Source organism: Somniosus microcephalus, chromosome 1, assembly GCF_052327205.1.
Source record: "Somniosus microcephalus isolate GS21.2 chromosome 1, FLI_Smic_1.0, whole genome shotgun sequence".
Lineage (NCBI taxonomy): Eukaryota > Metazoa > Chordata > Chondrichthyes > Squaliformes > Somniosidae > Somniosus > Somniosus microcephalus.
The window spans coordinates 257,742,353-257,764,619 of NC_140987.1; the positions used below are offsets into that span (position 1 = coordinate 257,742,353).

Below are 22,267 nucleotides of genomic sequence, written 5' to 3' on the forward strand. Positions count from 1 at the left end.
AAAAACATTTAACGCATTTGCATGCCATTAACACATTTAGATAAAAAGATTAATGTCTCCATTAAAAGCAGCAAACAAGGGAATGCCTCATGATTGCATTAAGCATTAATCTACTATTGCCTACAATAATTTCTAGACAATGTTGTTATTTTGTAATCACAAGTTTAGAAGGTTGAGGGGTGGTCTAGTTGAGGTGTTTAAAATGATGAAGGGATTCAATAAGGTAGATACAGAGAAACTATCTCCTCTAGTGGGGGAATCCAGAACAAGAGGGCATAATCTAAAAAATTAGAGCTGGGTCGTTTAGGAGCGAAAGCAGGAAGCACATTTTCACACAGGATAGTGGAAATCTGGTATACTCCCTCAAAAAGGCTGTGGATGCTGGGAGACAATTAAAAATTTCAAGACTGAGATCAATAGATTTTTTGTTAGGCAAGGGTATCGAGGGGTATGGAACCAAGGCAGGTAAAATGGAGTTGAGGAACAGATCAGGAATTATCTAACTGAATGTTGGAAAAGGCTCAAGAGGCTGAATGGCCTACTCCTGTAGGGGGGAGGGAGAGAAGGTATAAGGGGGGGGGGGTGGAGAGAAGGGGGGGGATAGAGGGGGGGTGGGGAGGAGAAGAAGGGGGGAGGAGAAGAAGGGGGGAGGAGAAGAAGGGGGGGAGGAGAAGAAGGGGGGGAGGAGAAGAAGGGGGGGAGGAGAAGAAGGGGGGAGGAGAAGGTGGGGGAGGAGAGAAGGGGGGGAGAGGAAGAGAAGGGGGGAGAGAAGGGGGGGGGGGGAGAAGGGGGGGAGAGAAGGGGGGGGAGAGAAGGGGGGGAGAGAAGGGGGGGAGAGAAGGGGGGGGAGAGAAGGGGGGGGAGAGAAGGGGGGGGAGAGAAGGGGGGGGAGAGAAGGGGGGGGAGAGAAGGGGGGGGAGAGAAGGGGGGGGAGAGAAGGGGGGGGAGAGAAGGGGGGGGAGAGAAGGGGGGGGAGAGAAGGGGGGGAGAGAAGGGGGGGAGAGAAGGGGGGGAGAGAAGGGGGGAGAGAAGGGGGGGAAGAGAAGGGGGGGGAGAGAAGGGGGGGAGAGAAGGGGGGGGGAGAGAAGGGGGGGGGAGAGAAGGGGGGGAGAGAGAAGGGGGGAGAGAAGGGGGGGAGAGAAGGGGGGGGAGAGAAGGGGGGGGAGAGAAGGGGGGGAGAGAAGGGGGGGGAGAGAAGGGGGGGAGAGAAGGGGGGAGAGAAGGGGGGGAGAGAAGGGGGGGGAGAGAAGAGAAGGGGGGGAGAGACGGGGGGGGGGGGGGAAGAGAAGGGGGGGGGGTGAAAGAGAGAGGTTACAGCTTGCCATAAACAGAGGGACAACCACTAAAGATAAGAGTATATATAAATTATATGAAAGTATATTTATACACTCAAGGGATATATCTGTTTATACACTGTATGGAGAGATCTGTATTTTTGTGAACAAACATGAATGTTTTCCGATGCTTTGGCAACATAAGATGTAACTTGTCATGCCAATAAAGTGATTTGAATTTGAATTAAGAGGGGGGGAAGAGAAGGGGATGAGGGAGCGAGAAGGGGAGGGGGAGCAGGGGAGAGAGAGAGAAGGGAGAGAGAAGGTGGGGGGGGGGAGAGGAAGAGAAGGGGGGGGAGAGAAGGGGGGGGAGAGAAGGGGGGGGAGAGAAGGGGGGGGAGAGAGGGGGGGGAGAGAAGGGGGGGGAGAGAAGGGGGGGGGAGAGAAGGGGGGGGGAGAGAAGGGGGGGGGAGAGAGGGGGGGGAGAGAAGGGGGGGAGAGAAGGGGGGGGGAGAGAAGGGGGGGGAGAGAAGGGGGGGAGAGAAGGGGGGGAGAGAAGGGGGGGAGAGAAGGGGGGGGGAGAGAAGGGGGGGAGAGAAGGGGGGGAGAGAAGGGGGGGAGAGAAGGGGGGGAGAGAAGGGGGGGAGAGAAGGGGGGGAGAGAAGGGGGGGGAGAGAGGGGGGGGAGAGAAGGGGGGGGAGAGAAGGGGGGGGGGGAGAGAAGGGGGGGGGAGAGAGAAGGGGGGAGAGAAGGGGGGGAGAGGAAGAGAAGGGGGGGGAGAGACGGGGGGGGGGGGGGAAGAGAAGGGGGGGGGTGAAAGAGAGAGGTTACAGCTTTGCCATAAACAGAGGGACAACCACTAAAGATAAGAGTATATATAAATTATATGAAAGTATATTTATACACTCAGGGATGTATCTGTTTATACACTGTATGGAGAGATCTGTATTTTTGTGAACAAACATGAATGTTTTCCGATGCTTTGGCAACATAAGATGTAACTTGTCATGCCAATAAAGTGATTTGAATTGAATTAAGAGGGGGGGAAGAGAAGGGGAGGGGGAGCGAGAAGGGGAGGGGGAGCAGGGGAGAGAGAAGGGGAGAGAGAAAGAAAGAAAGAGAAGAAGGAGAGAAGGAGAGAAAGAGAAAGAGAGAAAGAAAGAGAGAGAGAGATTTGACCAAGCATTTAGTCACCACTCCAATGTCAACTTTGGTTCACCATCGACTTTTGTCGGACTATGCTAAAGGTGCTATAAACACAAGTTATTGTTGCTCATCATGTGCAATGTAACTGGCATCTTCATATTACCAGTTGTTAAACAGAGGGGATAAACTTTCACAACCATTCCTTTAAAAGAACACAGGGCCAGATTTTGCTGTAGCAGGACATCTAATGGCATCTGCCGTTGGTTAAACTTGCCTCTGTACCCTTCAGCTCAAAACTTTTTTGCCCACAAAGTTGCTGAAAAGTGCGAGCTGATAATGTCGCAGTGAGGGAAACCAGGCATCTAAGCCAAGAGTGATCAGGGAAAGCAACTGGCTATTGTGGCAAAGCCACCAAAGAGACTCTCACAGTAACTTGTACAATTGTCTTTAATCATTATCGTTACCTTTTAATGTTTGCCCTGTTTAAACAGCGCGGGAATTGCTAAAAATCGCAATCTGACGCGATGACGTCATCACATGGGACACGTGACGTTCCCAACGGCGGGAAACGTGATGACGTCATGACGTCAGGGTTGGAGGGCGTTTCCAGTTAGTCCTCGTGGAGTGAGCTAGTGTACAGATCTGTTTGGAGTTTCTCCTGCGTTTCTTGTTTTGTAATACTTTCAGTGCATTAAACTAAGTTTGTTAACTACCAGTTTAGTTCACAGTGTTTTTGTTAGGAGTGCATAGACTCCTCCATTGGTGACCCCGAATCCTCGCGATCATTTTTCGCGGTGGACACGGAACGCAGGCCAGTGATGGATGCCAACGCTGTGGCCTTGAAGCTCCCCCAATTCTGGGACCAACAGGCGGCCTCCTGGTTTGTGCAGGACCAGACCTGATATTTGTACGTGGTCTCCGCCCTCGATAGCTCGACGGCGTCGAGGATCATCAGCATTCTGGAGAACCCCCCGAATGCTGACAAGTATGTAGCCATCAAGACTCGGCTGCTGCAGGTATTTGGCCTTACCAAGGCGGAGCGCGCTCGCCGCTTACTGACACTACCAGGGTTAGGTGACTCCAAACCCTCGAAACTAATAAGCCACATGCTGACGCTCCTGGGGTCCGAACCCCCATGTTTCCTGTTCCGCGAGCTGTTCCTTACGCAGCTGCCCGAACACGTCCAGGCAGCCCTCGCCAGATCGGACACCAGGGACTGCATCGCGCTCGAAGAGGCGGATAAAATTTACGCAGTCCGGCAACAATACTGCGCCATCGTGCAACGCCCCACCCAGAGGGGCCCGGCCCCAGCCACGGCGCCTCAGACGGCTGGTTACTGTTACTACCACACTCGTTTCGGCCCGAAGGCCCGCTGCTGCCGACCACCGTGTAGTTTCGCGCCCAGACCGTCGAACAGACCGCCGCGAGTCAAGAACACCGGATCCGGTGCGTCCCCCGCGGCCACGATGGCGATCGGCGACTCCGGGAATCTCATGTATTTAACTGACTCCATCTCGGGCCATCGTTTTCTGTGTGACACGGGGGCACAGTGCAGCATACTTCCCGCTTCGGTCCGGCGGACGGGGTCCCCCCCTCCAAGCTGCCAACGGGGGTACGATCCGCACTTGCGGGAAACGACGGGTGCAAGTCCGTTTCGGTGGCCAGCGCTTTACCTGGGATTTCGTCACCGCTCAAATTTCGCAGGCCCTCTTGGGCGCCGACTTTTTAGGCGCCAACGGCCTGTTGGTGGATGTGAAAAATCGACGCCTCGTTCACGCCGCCACACTCGACGGTATTTCAGGTGCGCGCAGCACGGCTGTGCCGCACTCAGTCTCCTGCGCGCGGCCACCTCCCGGCGACATCTCCCGCCTTCTCTGGGACTTCCCCGAGCTGACAAGGCCCACCTTTTCAGCTTCAACCGCCAAGCATCGGGTGGAACATCATATTTCGACAACCGGCTCTCCCGTCTACGCCAGGGCGCGGCGTTTGGAGCCCAGCAAGCTGGCGGCGGCGAAGGCGGAGTTCGCCGCGATGGAGAAGCTGGGGATTATTCGCCGGTCCAGTAGTCCCTGGTCTTCACCGCTCCACATCGTCCCGAAGCCCGGCGGGGGATGGCGGCCCTGTGGCGACTATCGTCGCCTCAATGAGATAACGACGCCCGACCGTTACCCCATCCCCCACATACAAGATTTCTCTGCGCATTTGGCGGGGAAGTCAATATTCTCAAAGGTCGACCTCGTCCGTGGGTACCATCAGGTCCCAGTGCACCCCCAGGATGTCCAAAAGACGGCGGTCATCACCCCTTTTGGACTTTTTGAATTCCTCCGCATGCCCTTTGGGCTTAAAAATGCGGCGCAGGCGGTCCAGCGCCTTATGGACTCGGTTCTGCGGGACCTCGATTTTTTGTTCGTCTACTTGGATGACATTCTGATTGCTAGCACCACAAAGGATGAACACCTCAAGCATCTCCGTGTCCTTTTTCAACGGCTTCAGCAGCACAGCCTCATTGTGAACCCGGGCAAATGTCGTTTCGGCCTGGCACAGCTCGATTTTCTAGGCCACCGCATAACTTCCGCAGGGGCATCGCTGCTTCGAGCGAAGGTGGAGGCGATCACGGCGTTCCCGAAGCCGCAATCCATGAAAGCCTTACAGGAGTTCCTGGGGATGGTTAATTTTTTTACTACCGATTCGTCCCCAGGGCCACACAGCTCATGCGGCCGCTCTACGAGGCCCTCAGGGGCATGACGGGAAAGGAGCCAGTGGTTTGGTCGCAAGAAATGGGTCGCGCCTTCGAGGATACGAAGACCGCGCTCGCAAACACGACGATGTTGGCACATCCCCTGCCAGGAGCTATCATCGCCCTCACGACGGATGCGTCGGATTACGCTGTGAGGGCCGTCTAGGAGCAATGGGTCGACGGCGCATGGCAGCCTCTGGCATTTTTTAGCCGCCAGCTACAACGGCACGAACGTCGGTACAGTACTTTCGACAGGGATCTGTTTGCTTTGTTTTTGGCCATCCGCCACTTCCGATTCCTCCTCGAAGGGCGCCGCTTCACTGAGTTTGTTGACCACAAACCCTTGACATTCGCGATGGCCAAGACAGCGGAATCGTGGTCGGCTCGGCAACAACGGCAGCTGACTTACATCTCCGAGTTCACCACCGACGTCAGGCACGTGGCCGGCAAGGACAACGTCGTCGCTGATTGCCTCTCCCGCACCGCCGTCCAGGCCGTTCAATTAGGCATTGACTTCGTAAGAATGGCAGCCGACCAGGCTGCCGACCCAGAGACTCAGGCCTTTCGTTCTGTCCCCGCCAGCCTCGAGATGTACCGTTCCATGCGGCAGGTACCACTCTACTCTGCGACGTTTCGTTGGGTGCACCCCGTCCGATTGCGCCGTCCACCTGGCGCCGAGGCGTTTTCGACGCCATACACGGGCTGTCGCATCCTGAAGTGCAGGCGTCGCAGAAGCCGCTAGTCTCCAAATTCGTCTGGAGAGGAATACGCAAAGACGTCCGCGACTGGGCGAACACTTGTGTGGTTTGTCAACGGGCCAAGGTGCAACGGCACGTCAGGGCCCCTCTGGCCACCTTCGAGGTACCGGAGCGGCATTTCGACCACATTCACTTTGACCTAGTGGGCCCACTTCCACCGTCCCATGGTTTTCCGCACCTTCTGACACTGGTGGATCGCACCACAAGGTGGCCGGAGGCGGTTCCCCTGACGTCCACCACCTCTGCGGATGTCGCGCGAGCCTTCATCTCATCATGGGCAGCCCGGTTTGGTGTCCCTGCAGATATTTTGTCGGATCGCAAGCCGCAATTTTCATCGGAACTATGGAATGAGGTAGCCTCAGTATTGGGCGCTAAACTACACCACACTACGGCTTATCACCCACAAGCGAACGGCTTGTGCGAGCGGTTCCACCGTTCATTGAAGGCGTCGCTCAGGGCCAGCCTTCTGGATGCAGCATGGGTCGATAAACTGCCGTGGGTGATGCTAGGACTGCGCACAGCGCCGAAGGAGGATCTACAGTCGTCGGCCGCGGAAATGGTTTACGGTCAGCCACTTTGAGTTCCGGGCAAGTTCCTGCCATCCCCTTCGCGGCCGTGGTCTGCAGCCAGTCAGCGAGAGGCCCAGTTCCGACCTCACAGCATGGTTTGCCTTCTTCCAACATCCCTGGGGAGCTGTCAAAGGCCAAGTTCATCTTTGTGCACCAAGACGGCCACCGTACCCCACTCGCATCTACTTATGCAGGTCCGTTCCAGGTTCTACAGACCGGGGACAAGAGTTTTGTGATCGACGTCGGGGGCAAGCCTGATCACATCTCCATTGATCACCTCAAACCTGCGCACCTGGACCTCAAACAGCCAGTCGAACTGGCGCAGCCTCCGCGCCGGGGCCGGCCACCGGCCACCGCTACCCCTAACCGCACCGTGCTACCTGCCAGCTCGCCACCTGCTCAGCGTTTTCCTCTCCGGGAATTTAGGAGTCGGTCAAACAGGCTTGTCCGACCTCCTCGGCGATTGACTTTCCTCATTAAAGACAATTCTGGGGGTGCGTATGTGGCAAAGCCACCAAAGAGACTCTCACAGTAACTTGTACAATTGTCTTTAATCATTATTGTTACCTTTTAATGTTTGCCCTGTTTAAACAGCGCGGGATCGATAAAAATCACGATCTGACGCGATGACGTCATCACATGGGACACATCACGTTTCCCGCCGTTGGGAACGTCACGACGTCAGGGTTGGAGGGCGTTTCCAGTTAGTCCTCGTGGAGTGAGCTAGTGTACAGACCTGTTTGGAGTTTCTCCTGCGTTTCTTGTTTTGTAATACTTTCAGTGCATTAAACTAAGTTTGTTAACTACCAGTTTAGTTCACAGTGTTTTTGTTAGGAGTGCATAGACTCCTACACTATCTCCTTAACCAAAGGATTGGGAAATAAACAGGGCGAGGACTGATAAGGAGGGTGATGCACTATCAACAACACCAAAGACTACGAGTTGAACTTATACGAAGTAGGCTTTTATTGACTAAGAACTGGAGCATGCCTCTGCTAGTGGATCCATCCCAAGAGCTCCCGGGGGAAGGGTGGTGAGTCACCTTTATACCCGGGCTTAGGGGTGGAGCCAGGGGCGGAGACATGCCCGGACCTGTACAGAGTTAACAGTGGTTTACCACACAGACATGTACAGAGTTAGCAGTGGTTTGCCACAGAGGGTGAATTCAATGTCAAATCAGGTACAGGGAGAGAAATAATGAAAGGGAAAAAGATTGGATTAAGAGAGAGAGGGGAAAAGAGAGCCAGAAAGGAAAAGTAAGAAAAAAAGACATTTTTTAAATCTCCCAAAAAATTCAAAACCCAAGGGAACGAGACTCCCCACTTGCAATAGTTAATATTTGGTCCCAGAGAGGTTGATTGGCAGTCATTAACACTTATCACATCATTAAATGGGTACTTGCGTTGAAAATTGACTAGACTTACCTAGAGTTTAATGGCCAATTAATGGGTAAATACAAGTTCCAGAAAAAAGGGGAGGCTAAAGATGAGATGCCATTGTCGCGAAGCCAACAGCAGAGCGGCCGGCGTAAATCGGACAACAACTTTTGGATATTCACATTTAACCTTCGTATCTGTCCCTCGCCTGAAGTTGCTGTACCATTTACCTATAATAACGGAGTGCCCCATTAGCCTTGCCATTATTTTGACAGCAAATACTAGCCCAATATTTTTCTCCAATTAGCCTGTAATAGCGTTAATTAACCTGCTTTTTACAAGAAAAACCTGCATTAAGAAGGCATTTTTTAAGCATCATTAATCACACTGGTTGTTTCATTTTCATGATTCACCGCCAAGTAAATTATTAATGAATGTCAAGCATGAAATATACTGAGGAAACTTCATGGGTTATAAGAAGTTACCTTTTAACATCTCCATTCGCCTCATAGACCAATACAGAATATAATTAAAAGCTATGTTAACATCTTCACACTTACCTTTTGTTAAATTAGGGGGACAAAAAACTGAATTTTATGCATTCTAGACTCATTCCACGATTTAAAATTTTTTTCACAAGTTAACTAATGGTGACTAAAATCTTTGAAAATATATGAGGCTTAATCCAAGAAGACTAAAGCATTAATTTAATATGTTGGAACACCAACAGTTGGCAGCTCAGGGTGACGACAAGGAAAGGTTTATCCTCCACATCACCAAGTTACACAGAACCACATATGGTCTCATGGAATGGCGGAACAGGCTCGAGGGGCTGAATGGCCTCCTCCTCATCCCATGTTCCTACTTGACCTGGGAGTCACCAATGCTGGGTGTCAAAAGTGTTCCCCACTCCCCAGCACAGATGTCCCTCAGCTTGATGAACACAAAAATTCCACAAAAGAATTGAATAAGTGTTTTGAATATTGTTAATCTTGTAATCCAAGTGCACAATGAAGATTAATGAAAACAAGCCCACAAAAAATTACAAAACACAGTATCTTGTTTCACTGTTTCTTTTAGATTTTTTTGAATACCTTCGATTATTAGTTATAAAAATATTGGAAATGGGGAAAAGAGATTGTTTGACTGGGGGGGCGGGGCAGCTGGAGGGTGGGAGGTCATGTGATGAAACCTTCAGGAATACGCCCTACCAGAGGTGGCAACCCTAGCAATAGGCCAGACCAGAGGTATGTGCAGATACAAGAGAAGCCATTTAAAGTGACTACACCAGGACAAAAATGACTGGAATGACAAGACAGCAGAGTTATGGAGATGGACCACAGAAACATAGAAGATAGGAGTAGGCCATTCAATGCGATCATGGCTGATCATCCAATTTCAGTACCCGGTCCCTGCTTTCTCCCCATAACCCTTGATCCCTTTAGCCTTAAGAAATATATCCAACTCCTTCTTGAATATATTTAATGAATTGGCTTCTACTGCCTTCTGTGGTAGAGAATTCCACAGGTTCACCACTCTCTGGGGGGAAGAAATTCCTCCTCATTTCTGTCCTAAATGTCCTACCCCTTATCCTTAGACTGTGACCCCTGGTTCTGGACTCCCCGACCATCGGGAACATCCTTCCTGCATCTAGTCTGTCCAGTCCTGTCAGAATTTTATAAGTTTCAATGAGATCCCCTCTCATTCTTCTAAACTCCAGCGAGTACAAGCCCAATCGTCCCAATCTCTCCTCATACGTCATTCCTGCCATCCCAGGTATCAGCCTGGTGAATCTCCGCTGAACTCCTTCCATGGCAAGAACATCCTTCCTCAGATAAGGCGACCAAAACTGCACACAATACTCAAGATGTGGTCTCACCAAGGCCCTGTACAACTGCAGCAAGACATCCTCGTTCCTGTACTCAAACCCTCTCGCTACAAAGGCCAACATACCATTTGCCTTCTTAACCGCCTGCTGCACCTGCATGCACTTCCCCTTCTCCCAATCTATTGCCATTCAGATAATAATCTGCCTTCCTGTTTTTGCCACCAAAGTGGATAACCTTACATTGAACAAATATTTTGTATCAGTCTTTACAGTAGAAGACACTAAAAATATCCCAACACTGGACAAACAGGGGGCAATGGGGGGGGGGGGGGCGGGGAGGAGCTAAACACGATTAAAATCACTAAGGAGATGGTACTCGGTAAAATAATGGGACTTAAGGTGGATAAATCCACCGGACCTGATGGCCTACATCCTAGGGTCTGGAGAGAAGTAGCGGTAGGGATTGCGAATGCATTGGTGATTATTTTCCAAAACTCCCTGGACTCAGGATAGTTCCTGGCAGATTGGAAAACTGCTAATGTAACACCCTTATTTAAGAAAGGAAGTAGACAAAAAGCTGGAAACTATAGACCAGTTAGCCTAACATCTGTGGTTGGCAAAATGTTGGAGTCCATTATTAAGGAAATAGTAACAGAGCATTTGGATAAACATAATTTAATAGAATAGAGTCAGCATGGTTTTATGATGGGGAAGTCATGTTTGACAAATTTGCTTGAATTCTTTGAGGACGTAACATACAGGGTGGATAAAGCGGAACCAGTGGATGTAGTGTATTTGGACTTCCAAAAGGCATTTGACAAAGTTCCACACAAAAGATTACTGATCAAGATAAAAAATCACAGGATTGGGGGTAATATACTGGCATGGGTGGAAGATTGGCTATCTAACAGAAAACAAAGAGTTGGAATAAATGGTTCGTTCTCGGGCTGGCAATCAGTAACTGGTGGTGTTCCGCAAGGGTCAGTGCTGGGACCCCAACTCTTTACAATCTATATTAATGATTTGAAGGAAGGGACCGAGTGCAACATATCCAAGTTTGCCGACGATACAAAAATGAGAGGGAAAGCAGTGAGTGAGGAGGACATTAAAAACCTGCAAAAGGACATAGACAGGCTAAGTGAGTGGGCAGAGATTTGGCAGATGGAATATAATATTGGAAAGTGTGAGGTTATGCACTTTGGCAGGAAAAATCAAAGAGCAAGTTATTAGCTAAATGGAGAGAAACTGCAAAATGCTACAGTACAAAGGGATCTGGGGGTCCTGGTGCATGAAACACAGAAGGTTAGTATGCAGGTACAGCAGGTGATCAGGAAGGCCAATGGGATCTTGGCTTTTATTGCAAGGGGGATGGAGTATAAAAACAGGGAAGTCTTGCTGCAGTTATACAGGGTATTGGTGAGGCCACACCTGGAATACTGCGTGCAGTTTTGGTTTCCATATTTAAGAAAAGATATACTTGCTCTCGAGGCGGTTGACGTATGAGGAAAGGTTGAGTAGGTTGGGCCTCTACTCATTGGAGTTCAGAAGAATGAGAGGCGATCTTATCGAAACATATAAGATTGTGAGGGGGCTTGATAGGGTGGATGCGGTGAGGATGTTTCCACTGATGGGTGAGACTAGAACTAGGGGGGCATAATCTTAGAATAAGGGGCTGCCCTTTCAGAACTGAGATGAGGAGAAACATCTTCACTCAGAGGGTAGTAAATCTATGGAATTTGCTACCCCAGAGAGCTGTGGAAGCTGCAACATTAAATAAATTTAAAACAGAGATAGACAGTTTCCTAGCAGATAAGGGAATTAGGGGTTACGGGGAGGGCAGGGAAGTGGACGTGAGTCTAGATTCGGATCAGCCATGATCCTATTGAATGGCGGAGCAGGCCCGAGGGGCCATATGGCCTACTCCTGCTCCTACTTCTTATGTTCTTATTTATCCACATTATATTGCATCTGCCATGTTTTTGCCCAATCACCCAACCTGTCCAAATCATCCTGGAGTTTCTCGGCATCCTCCTCACAGCACACACGCCCACCCAGCTTTGTGTCGTCTGCAAATTTGGAGATATTACATCTGGTTCCCTTGTCTAGATCATTAATATATAATGTGAATAGCTGGGGTCCAAGGACCGATCCCTGTGGTACCCCACTAGTCACTGCCTGCCACTCGGAAAAAGACCCGTTTATTCCAACTCTGCTTTTTGTCTGCCAACCAGTTCTCTATCCAAATCAATACCTTGCCCCCAATCCCATGTGCCTTAGCTTTACACGCTAATCTCTTATGCAGGACCTTATCAAAAGCCTTCTGAAAGTCCAAATACACCACATCCACTGGTTCTCCCTTATCTATTTTACCAGTTACATCCTCAAAACATTCCAGTAGATTAGTCAAGCACGGTTTACCTTTTGTAAATCCATGTCGACTTTGTCCGATCCTGTCACTGTTTTCCCAAGTGCTCTGCTATTACATCTTTTATAATGGACTCTAGCATTTTCTCCACTACTGATGTCAGGCTTACTGGTCTGTAATTCCCTGTTTCCTCTCTACCACCTTTTTTGAATAGTGGGGTAACAATAGCTGCCCTCCAATCCATGGGTACTGTTCCAGATTCCATCGAATGTTGGAAGATGATCAGCAATGCATCTACTATTTCTGGGGCCACTTCCTTAAGTACCCTAGGATGTAGGTCATCAGGCCCTGGGGATTTATCGGCCTTCAATCCCATCAATTTCCCGAACACCATTTCCCTACAAATACTGATTTTTTTCAGTTCCTCCCTTTCATCAGACCCTATGTTCCCCGACATCTCTGGGAGGTTATTTGTGTCCTCCTTTGTGAAGACAGAACCAAAATATGTATTTAATTGGTCTGCCATTTCTTTGTTCCCCCATTATAAATTCCCCTGATTCTGACTGCAAGGGACCTACACTTGACTTCACCAATATTTTTCTCTTCACATATCTATAAAAGCTTTTACAGTCCGTTTTTATGTTCCCAGCAAGCTTACTCTCATATTCTATTTTCCCCTTCTTAATTAATCCCTTTGTCCTCCTTTGTTGAATCCTAAACTGCTCCCAATCCTCAGGATTATTGCTTTTTCTGGCCAATTTATATGTCCTCTCCTTGGATCTTATGCTATCCCTAATTTCCCTTGTTAGCCACAGTTGAGTCACCTTGTTTGTTTTATTTTTATGCCAAACTGCCAAATTCTGTAGTTCATCCATGCGATTTTTGAATGTTTGCCATTGCCTATCCACCGTCAACCCTTTGAGTGACATTCCCCAATCAATCCTACCCAACTCGCGCCTCAGACCATCGTAGTTTCCTTTATTTAAATTCAGCACCCTAGTCTCCCAGTCAACTACTTCATTCTCCATCTTAATGAAGAATTCAATCGTATGATCGCTCCGACCCAAGGGGCCTCGTGCAACAAGATTGCTAATTAATCCTTTCTCGTTACATAATACCCAGTCTAAGATGGCCTGATCTCTGGTTGGTTCCTCGACATATTGGTCCAGGAAACCATCCCGTAAACACTCCAGGAATTCCTCCTCCACAGTATTGTTACTAATTTGGTTAGCCCAATCTATATGTAGATTAAAGTCACCCATGATGAATGCTGTGTCCTTATTGCATGATTCTCTAATTTCCCTTTTAAGGCCATCCCCAACCTCCGCATTACTGTTTGGAGGTCTATATACCACTCCCACTAACATTTTCTGCCCCTTGGTATTTCTCAGTTCTACCCATACAGATTCCACATCATCAGAGCTAATATCCTTCCTTACAATTGCGTTAATCCCATGTTTAACCAGCAATGCTACCCCACCTCCCTTTCCTTTTTGCCTATCTTTCCTGAATATTGAATACCCCTGGATGTTGAGTTCCCAGCCTTGGCCTTCCTGGAGCCATGTTTCCGTAATCCCAATCAAATCATATTCGTTTACCTCTTTGCGCAGCTAATTCATCCACCTTATTACGAATGCTCCTCGCATTAAGTCACAAGGTCTTCAGGCTTTTTTTTTTTTTTTAACGCTCTTAGACCTATTAGAATTATTATTTACTGTGGCCATGTTTGATTTAAACCGTTGATTTCTCCGACTGCCACTTTTGTTTTTCTCCTTCCTATCTTTTGCTTTTATCCTCGTTTCCCTTTCCTCTGTCCCCCTGCTCAGGTTCCCAACCCCCTGCCATTTTAGTTTAAACCCTCCCCCAGAGCACTAGCAAACACTCCTCCTAGGACATCGGTCCCGGCCCTGCCCAGGTGCAAACCATCCGGTTTGAACTGGTCCCACCTCCCCCAGAACCGGTTCCAATGTCCCAGGAATTTGAATCCCTCCCCCTCGCACCATTCCTCTAGCCACGTATTCATCTGAAATATCCTTCTATTTCTACTCTGAGTAGCACGTGGCACTAGTAGCAATCCTGAGATTACTACCTTTGAGGTCCTATTTTTTAAATTTACCTCCTAACTCCCTATATTCAGCTTTTAGGACCTCATCCCGTTTTCTACCTATATCGTTGGTACCTATATGCACCATATATGAGGAGAGGTTTTGTGGAAATGAAAGGGTAGTGAAGGGGAATGGATGTATAACAACTAGCATTTATATAGCAGAAGCAAAAACAGAAAATGTTGGAAACACTCAGCAGGTCAGGCAGCATCTGTGGAGAGAGAATCAAGAGTTAACGTTTCAGGTCGATGAGTTCTGACAATGGGTCATCGACGTGAAACGTTAACTCTATTTCTCTCTCCACACATGCTGCCTGACCTGCTGAATATTTCCAGCATTTTCTGTTTTTATTGCATTTACATAGCGCCTTTAATGTAGTAAAATGTCCCGAATCACTTCACAGGAGTGTTTCGGATAAAATTTGAAATCGAGCCACATAAGGAGATATTAGGACAGGTGACATAAACCTTGGTCAAAGAGGTAAGTTGTTATGAGCTTCTTAAAAAGAGAGGGGGTGGGGGGGGGGAGGTTTAGGGTGGGAATTCCGGAGCTTAGGTCCAAGGCAGCTGAAGGTACGGCCACCAACAGTAGAGTGATGGAAATCAGGGATGCACAAGAGGCCAAAATTGAAGGACCGCAGAGATCTCAGTGGGTTGTATGGCTGGAGGATGACAGAGGCCATAGAGGGAATTGAAAACAGGATGAGAATTTCAAAAATTGAGGTGTTGCCGGACTGGGAGCCAATGTAGGTCAGTGAGCACAGGGGTGACGGATGAATGGGACTTGGTGCGAGTTAGGATACTATATTGTGTAGATACATCTCATGGCCTGGAGTTGCCTCTGTGGGCTCAATCCGGAAGTTACACCTGAAATTACACCCAGGTAATCTCATTAGAATATACTCAAACAGAAAAAGGGTATAAATCGGCATAAACAATCAGGATCAAAGGAAACTCCAAACCCACACCAGTGTACTTCTTAAAATTTAAAGTTTCAACTCTTACAACCATCATTCATACACATCACCACAACATGTTTAAGAACCTGCAAATCGGGGAAGCTTTTCAATTTTTAATGTGACCTAGGCTGATGCCATAAAAATGCATTCAAAGAAACAGAAAATATAGAACAGGTCTCAGTGAGGATACACTTTTTACAAGAACGCTCAATAAATTGCAATTAAAACACCAAAGATTTTGGCTGTGTTTCCTGCTGTGCCCTGGTCTCAATTTTGAGATTGCCTCTCCTCTCCCTACCTCCCATTTCACCGAAGCGCAATTGCAGCATACATGCGTTTGAGACTCGTGGCGGGGGGGGGGGGGGGTGGCGAAAAGAGAGGGCTGCGGCCAGTTTTGTGGGCGGAAATTTGTTCGGATGGAGGGTTTGATGAAAAAGATCGAGGAGACGCGGGCGTGTTGTAGTTACTGTAGCACTCTCTCGCCTCAGAGTCAGAAGGTTGTCAGAAGCCCCACTCTAGAGACTTGAGCACACAACCTAGGCTGACACTCTCCAGTGCAGTACTGAGGAAGTGCTGCACAGTCAGAGGTGCAGTCTTTCGGATGAGACGTTAAACCGAGGCCCCGCCTGCTCTCTCAGGTGGACGTAAAAGATCCCACGGCCAATATTTTGAAGAAGAGCAGGGGAGTTCTCTCCGGTGTCCTGGCCAATATTTATCCCTCAATCAACATAACAAAAACAGATCATCTGGTCGTTATTGTATTGATTTGTATGTGGGTTCAATGACGACACATTCATGAAAGAGAATGACTTTTTATCTAAAGTATGTTCAACTCAGTTAACAGCATTACAGGAGACACCATCTTAGAGATCCATCTAAAACGAAACTAAAACTAAACTGCTTCTCTCTCACATGCCCTCTGCTGGTCAGGCATAAATAATCAATCAGGCAAATATGCTGGTGAGGCATAAATAATCAAACAGGCAAATACCATCACTATTTGCTGATATCATTACAGTTATCACATTGCTGCTTGTGGCATCTTGCTGTGCGCAAATTGGCTTCCGTGTTTCCTACATTACAACAGTGACTACGCTTCAAAAGTGCTTAATTGGCTATAAAGCGCTTTGGGACATCCTGAGGTGGTGAAAGGCGCTGTATCAATGCAAGTTCTTTCTTTCTTTTACACTTAATTCACTTACACCCAAAATGTCACAGTCGTTTCAGCCACCTAATCACGGTGCAAATGTGGAGGAAACCTCAGGCCCGTCACATGGAAACCACACGCTGGCTGCCAACATCAACAGGCTGAGTGACAGAAGACAGACACGCCAAGACATCAACAGCTTCGACTCAGAAAACATTGGAATATATTAGAAAATAAGAGATGTTCAATTACATTTCATGGAATGCAACATAGTCTTGCAGTTCTGCCCGCCCGAACGCTTAAGAGTCACATTGACAATTCAGCTGTGTTGCAGTATATTACTGCCTTAGAACAGACTCCCATCCATGGGCACTGAGATGAAAAAGGAACAGGGTTCATCTAGTTCGCCTTCTCTCCTGTTAGTCGCATGATTCAGCGATAATGGAGTTGCTGACTGATCATAGCAATCAGTCTGCAACAGACCCAGACATGAGGCAAACTTTAAATCTTATTATTGTGTCCACTTGTCTCATCCATATATTAACAGTTCAAAGACCTCTAAATGGTCTTTTGCATAATAGCTTCATTACTGTGCATGAAGTAAAATATGATAATTATCCTCTACCTAAAAACGGACAGACGGCTGATTAAAGGTCATCGCTGCGTCCTTTGGGAGTTTTGGGCCAGCCTCGGTTCCTGAAATAGCCAAGTACAATCTACCCTACAAGTTTAACTTCAAATTGTAGTCTGAGACTGGGGGGGGGGGGGGGTGATGGGGGGTGGAATTGGGTGGTGCAGTGGGTTCAACTCTGGAATCTATGTTTAAATCAAACAGCCTGATGGGATGAAAGTGTCCTTCCCTCCACTAACCTCAGTCACAAAGTCATGGGTTCAAATCCCACTCCAGGGAATGGACCACATAATCCAGACTGATACTCCTGGTGACAGTGACGACACTTCAAAAGTACTTCATTGGCTGTTAAGCGCTTTGGGGTGTCTCGAGGTTGTGAAAGGCGATGTATAAATACAAGTCTTTTTTGGGGGGGTAAAATGTACGACACTAAAACACAACACAGCTCCTCATGGGCATGACTCTCTATAAATCGGAATTAAACTGGTAATCATAATCACAAAGTATTCCCTTCCCTGACAACACCATTTGTCAAAATTGATGTGGACAAAATTGGCCAAAGCATAAAATTGAAAAGAATGTGAATAAATTATTTGAATGCCACATATATTAATTTTCCACCCAGGAGGTTAAATACACTTATTCGTAGTGCTGTCATCTCCCAATACAAGGGATAAGGGATTATTACAATCAAATAGCACTACCAAAAATAGATCTAGTGATCTGCATTCACCTGACGGTAGTGAAGACACAGTTTCTCTTAGGTCTCTGGATCTGCTACCAGTACTCAAGAGTTCCCTGATCATCCTTGTAAATTGGACGGCCTGGTTCAGTGCGTCAGTCTGCCGATATCATGACGTGGGGGTGTGACTGGATTCAGTATCAAGAGTTCCAGCCAGCCCCGCCCGCTGTATATGTACAGTGCCCACAAACTCAACAGTGTCTGAAGGCACCCGTGAATGCACAGAGCAAAGTGTTCTCGATTCAGAGCTCGGCTCCACTTCACCAGGTGAAAGAAAAAATAAAAAAAGACTTGCATTTTATATAGTGCCTTTCACGACCTCAGGACATCCCAAAACTCTTCACAGCCAATGAAGTACTTTTGAAGTGTGGTTACTGTTGTAATGTAGGAAACAAGGCAGCCAATTTGCGCACAGCAAGCTCCCACAAACAGCAATGTGACAATGACCAGATAATCTGATGTTGGTTGAGGGATAAATATTGGCCAGGGCACCGGGGAGAACTCCCCTTCTCTTCTTCGAAATAGTGCATGGGATCTTGAGGGGGCAGACGGGGCCTCGGTTTAACGTCTCATCCGAAAGACGGCACCTCTGACAGTGCAACACTCCATCAGCACTGCACTGAGAGTGTCAGACTGGATTATGGGCTCAAGTCTCTGGAGCGGTACTTGAACCCACGACCTTCTGACTCAGAGGCAAGAGTGCTATCCACGGAACCACAGCTTGAGGGGGGGGGGGAAGGAAGGGAGAAAATTGGTGTGGTGTGAGGGGAGACATCATTTTGGGGGAAGGATAATTGGTATTCATATTAGATCCAAACTAAAATGAAACACACAGTAAGGTTACATTTTGTATTAACATTCTTCAAAATGAAAGCAAAGAAGGTGGTGAGCAGTAGTTACAGTAATGGACATTCAGGTGTTAATACTGCAGAGTGTGTGTTCTGGAATTGCATTTTAGATGGTTTTCTAACAGATTTAGGTAGAGCTTTACAACTAAGAAAATACTTTGGCTTTTTGCAATGGGTATTGTGGGGAAATCGCCCACAAGAATAGAGAGACGACACAACACTATTAGGTCCATTTCACTTGTGGTCAAATATGCAGCACCCATGCATTTTTAACCAAACTTTTCCTGGCCAGTGTTCTCTGCTCTCTGATTCCTTACTAGAGTTCAGCTGTACAGAGTGTGGCCCCCATTCCATACCTCACGTCTCAGCCTCAACGGTGCGTGTCTGCCAGCTATGCAACTGTGGCAGCATCACTGCTGAGCCCAAATACCATCCTCGGCCAACAAGCACTTCCTGTGGGAGTGCCCCTTTACTAATCAGGACTAGGAACCACAGTGATTTGTAATCTCCCGAACCCAGGGATTCTCACACCAATAGTGGCATCCAGATCACCAACCTGACCCAGATACGAAAATGTAGTATAGACATCAACTTGCATTTATATAGCACCTTTAACATAATAGAAACATCCCAAGGCGCTTCATAGGAGTGCTATCAAACAGAATTTGACACCAAGCGACATAAGGAGATATTAGGACATGTGACCAAAAGCTTGGTCAAAGAGGTAGGTTTTAAGGAGTGTCTTAAAAGGAGAGAGAGGTGGAGAGGTTTAGGGAGGGAATTCCAGAGCTTAGGGCCTAGGCAGCTGAAGGCACGACCGGCAATGGTGGAGCGAAGGGAGTGAGGGATGTGCAAGAGGCCAGAATTGGAGGAGCACAGAGATCTGAGAGTGTTGTAGAGCTGGAGGAGATTAGAGAGAGATAGGGAGGGGGGTGAGGCCATGGAGGGACATTCCTGGCCTGTGGTGCTTAGCTGCACACTGGAACAACTTTCTGAATCAACAAGGAACCAGAGCTTAGATGCTTTTCATCTACTCCTACTTGTTGAATCAGGAATCTCAAGGCTACCAAGGCAAAACATGCAGGTGCCACACGCTACCAGATACAGGAGAGGGTGGCAAGTCGGAGTTTAGGAAACATGCCCAAATAATAAATATTTTTAAAATGTTCACCTTTCAGAGAAAGGACAGGTGGAACAGATTACTAAACAGACAAAAAACCCACAACTGGCTTAATGTACTCCAAATCAAATAGAATTATAGAATGGTTACAGCACAGAAGGAGGCCATTCGGCCCATCGAGCCCATGCCGTCTCTCTGCAAGAGCACTTCAGCTAGTCCACTCCCCCGCCTTTTCCCCGTAGCCCTGCAAATTTTTTTCCTTCAGATACTTATTCAACTCCCTTTTGAAAGCCGTGATTGAATCTGCCTCCACCACCCTCTCAGGCAGTGCATTCCAGATCCTAACCACTCGCTGCGTAAAAAAGTTTTTCCTCATGTCACCTTTGGTTCTTCTGCCAATCACCTTAAATCTGTGTCCTCTGGTTCTCGACCCTTCGGCCAATGGGAACAGTTTCTCTCTATCTACTCTGTTTAGACCAAATCAAAAGGATTTGCCCATTTTCATAAAAGGGTGAATAGTTTTTGGGAGATGGTGCCCCATTTAGCCTGTTGGGTTCAGGATGATGTTTAGACACATTCCCTTACTCCTAGGAGGCTGGAATGAGGTGCTGGTTTGCAGCAGGTGGGTTTTTTTTTTGCCTTCTCCTTATCCTTCTTTAAACCTTAATTCGTTTTTTTTTAATGGTGTTGTTCCGATCAAAGTGCAACAAAGAAGTGGGGGGAGGAGAAACATTAATTTGCATCAGTGCACCGACAGAAGACAGATTTTTTACAGCCAGTAATTCCTTTGAACAATATTTTTATATTTTAAAAAACACCTTAAGGTGAAAGGTAAGTGAAATGCAGAGGACAGGTGAGGTATTAAGCGCCTCTGGTTAGATTGCATGGCCATTTTTTTTCTTCTTACCTTGCGGGCACTCCCTCCTTTGCAGGTTAGATACAGTCAGGTAAAGAGTCGCCAGCTCAGGTTCCTTTGCGTTCCTTTCTTTCTCTCTCGCTTTTCTTTCTTTTCTCGTTTTTTTACAAAATTGTCCCGTTCTTCGATGTTCCCGCAGCGTCCCGGTGCTGACTTTAATGCCTGGAGCTGCGAGCCTCTCCCGGGGTCCAATGTTCATTCATAAAACATGCCGGCAGCCTGCAGGCAGGACACAAGCGGGGTGGAAACCGGAGGAGGGAGGCGGTTTAAAGAGAGAGATTTAAAGGCAGGAAGGACACAGACCAGGGGAGAAATGCAACCAGAACTGAGAGGGCAGCAGATGATAATGAGGAAGATTCTCTTTGTGCAGGCTTTGAGAGAGAGAGAAAACAGCCTCCTTACAGCATGGAGATTTAACAAGGCGGAGTCTACCCACACCCAGATCAGCTGCAGCATTCACAACGTGTGTATGCACACACACACATACATGTAACAGGAGCAATGCAGGGTGCGGCGAATTTCCTGTCTCTTTTTAATTTGTTAAATCTTTTATTTATATAAATAAATCTCTACATTGAACACACAAAATAACATTTTGCAGAACATATATATTCAGGGAATAAGACTTCAGGCTTTTTTTCTGCCTTGCACCATCATCCCTTTTGTCATTTAGTCATTCCTGCCCTCCACCCTAGCACAGACATTCCTCCTTTATGCAATCTGCAATTACTTTAAAGCTGTCCATCTCTCGGCATTACATAGAATTTACAGCACAGAAAACGGCCATTTGGCCCAACTGGTCCCTGCCGGTGTTTAAGCTCCACACGAGCCTCCTCCCACCCCTCTTCACCTCGCCCTATCAGCATATCCCCATCAGGATGTTAAAGGAAGATTGCCTGATCTTGAGTCTCTCAGCAGACCCTTCACATTCCACATACATGCCAACCCAGAAAACTAGAAAGAGCTGATCAGTGGTTTCAAAAAAGCTGACATATAAAATGTTTATTTTTGACAAAATATAAACAAAGCCAAATGGAGAATGACATTAGAAGGTTGTAACGCACACGCCTTTACTAACAAAACAAGCATTCCACTGTTCCAAAGTTAGACACTGTTACCGTGTCAACCATGACTCTCCCCTTTGAGTCAGAAGGTTGTGGATTCAAGTCCCACTCCAGAGACATGAGCACAAAAATCTAAGCTGACACTCCATTGCTGTATTGAGGGAGTGCTGCACTGTCGGAGGAGCTGTCTTTCGGATGAGACATTAAATCGAGGGCCCCATCTTCCCTCACAGGTGGACGTAAAAGATCCCACAGCATTATTTCAAAGAAGAGATGGGGCATTTATCCCTGAAACAGATTATCTGGTCATTATTACATTGCTGTTTGTGGGAGCTGGCTGTGTGCAAATTGGCTATCGTGATTCCTACATTATAACAGTAACTACACTCCAAAAATACTTCATTGGCTGTAAAGTGATTGGGATATCTTGAGGTTGTGAAAGGCGCTATATAAATACAAGTTCATGCTTTGATTTTCACTGGAAAATTCCAGTACTCCAGTACTTAACTTCCATCCCAGGTTTGATCTCTGGCCTGTGCTGAGTTAGGGGCACCATACACTCTCCATATGCTTAAACTAGGGATGGGGGGGAAAATCAGCCAGGGTCGTCACTCGATGCGATGGCTATCCAATGAATTCTGCTGGAACCAGTGGGTGAGGAAAGAATTGGGTTCTGTTGTAAT

The 22,267-nt window shown here is 47.6% G+C and overlaps 1 protein-coding gene and 1 long non-coding RNA gene across 3 annotated transcripts in view; one reads left to right on the top strand and one right to left on the bottom strand.

The window, feature by feature from the left end:
* LOC147124745 (coronin-2A-like) overlaps positions 1 to 20,896 on the bottom strand; it is a 252,134-nt gene extending 231,238 nt beyond the window's left edge. For both annotated transcript variants that reach the window (XM_085992637.1, XM_085992628.1), the window contains exon 1: positions 20,512 to 20,896. The gene's annotated coding sequence lies outside the window, so the exon portion shown is untranslated. The remainder of the gene's footprint in view (positions 1 to 20,511) is intronic.
* LOC147124746 (uncharacterized) overlaps positions 20,144 to 22,267 on the top strand; it is a 130,004-nt gene continuing 127,880 nt past the window's right edge. The window contains exon 1 of the long non-coding RNA XR_015078990.1: positions 20,144 to 20,226. This is a non-coding gene — a long non-coding RNA (uncharacterized LOC147124746). The remainder of the gene's footprint in view (positions 20,227 to 22,267) is intronic.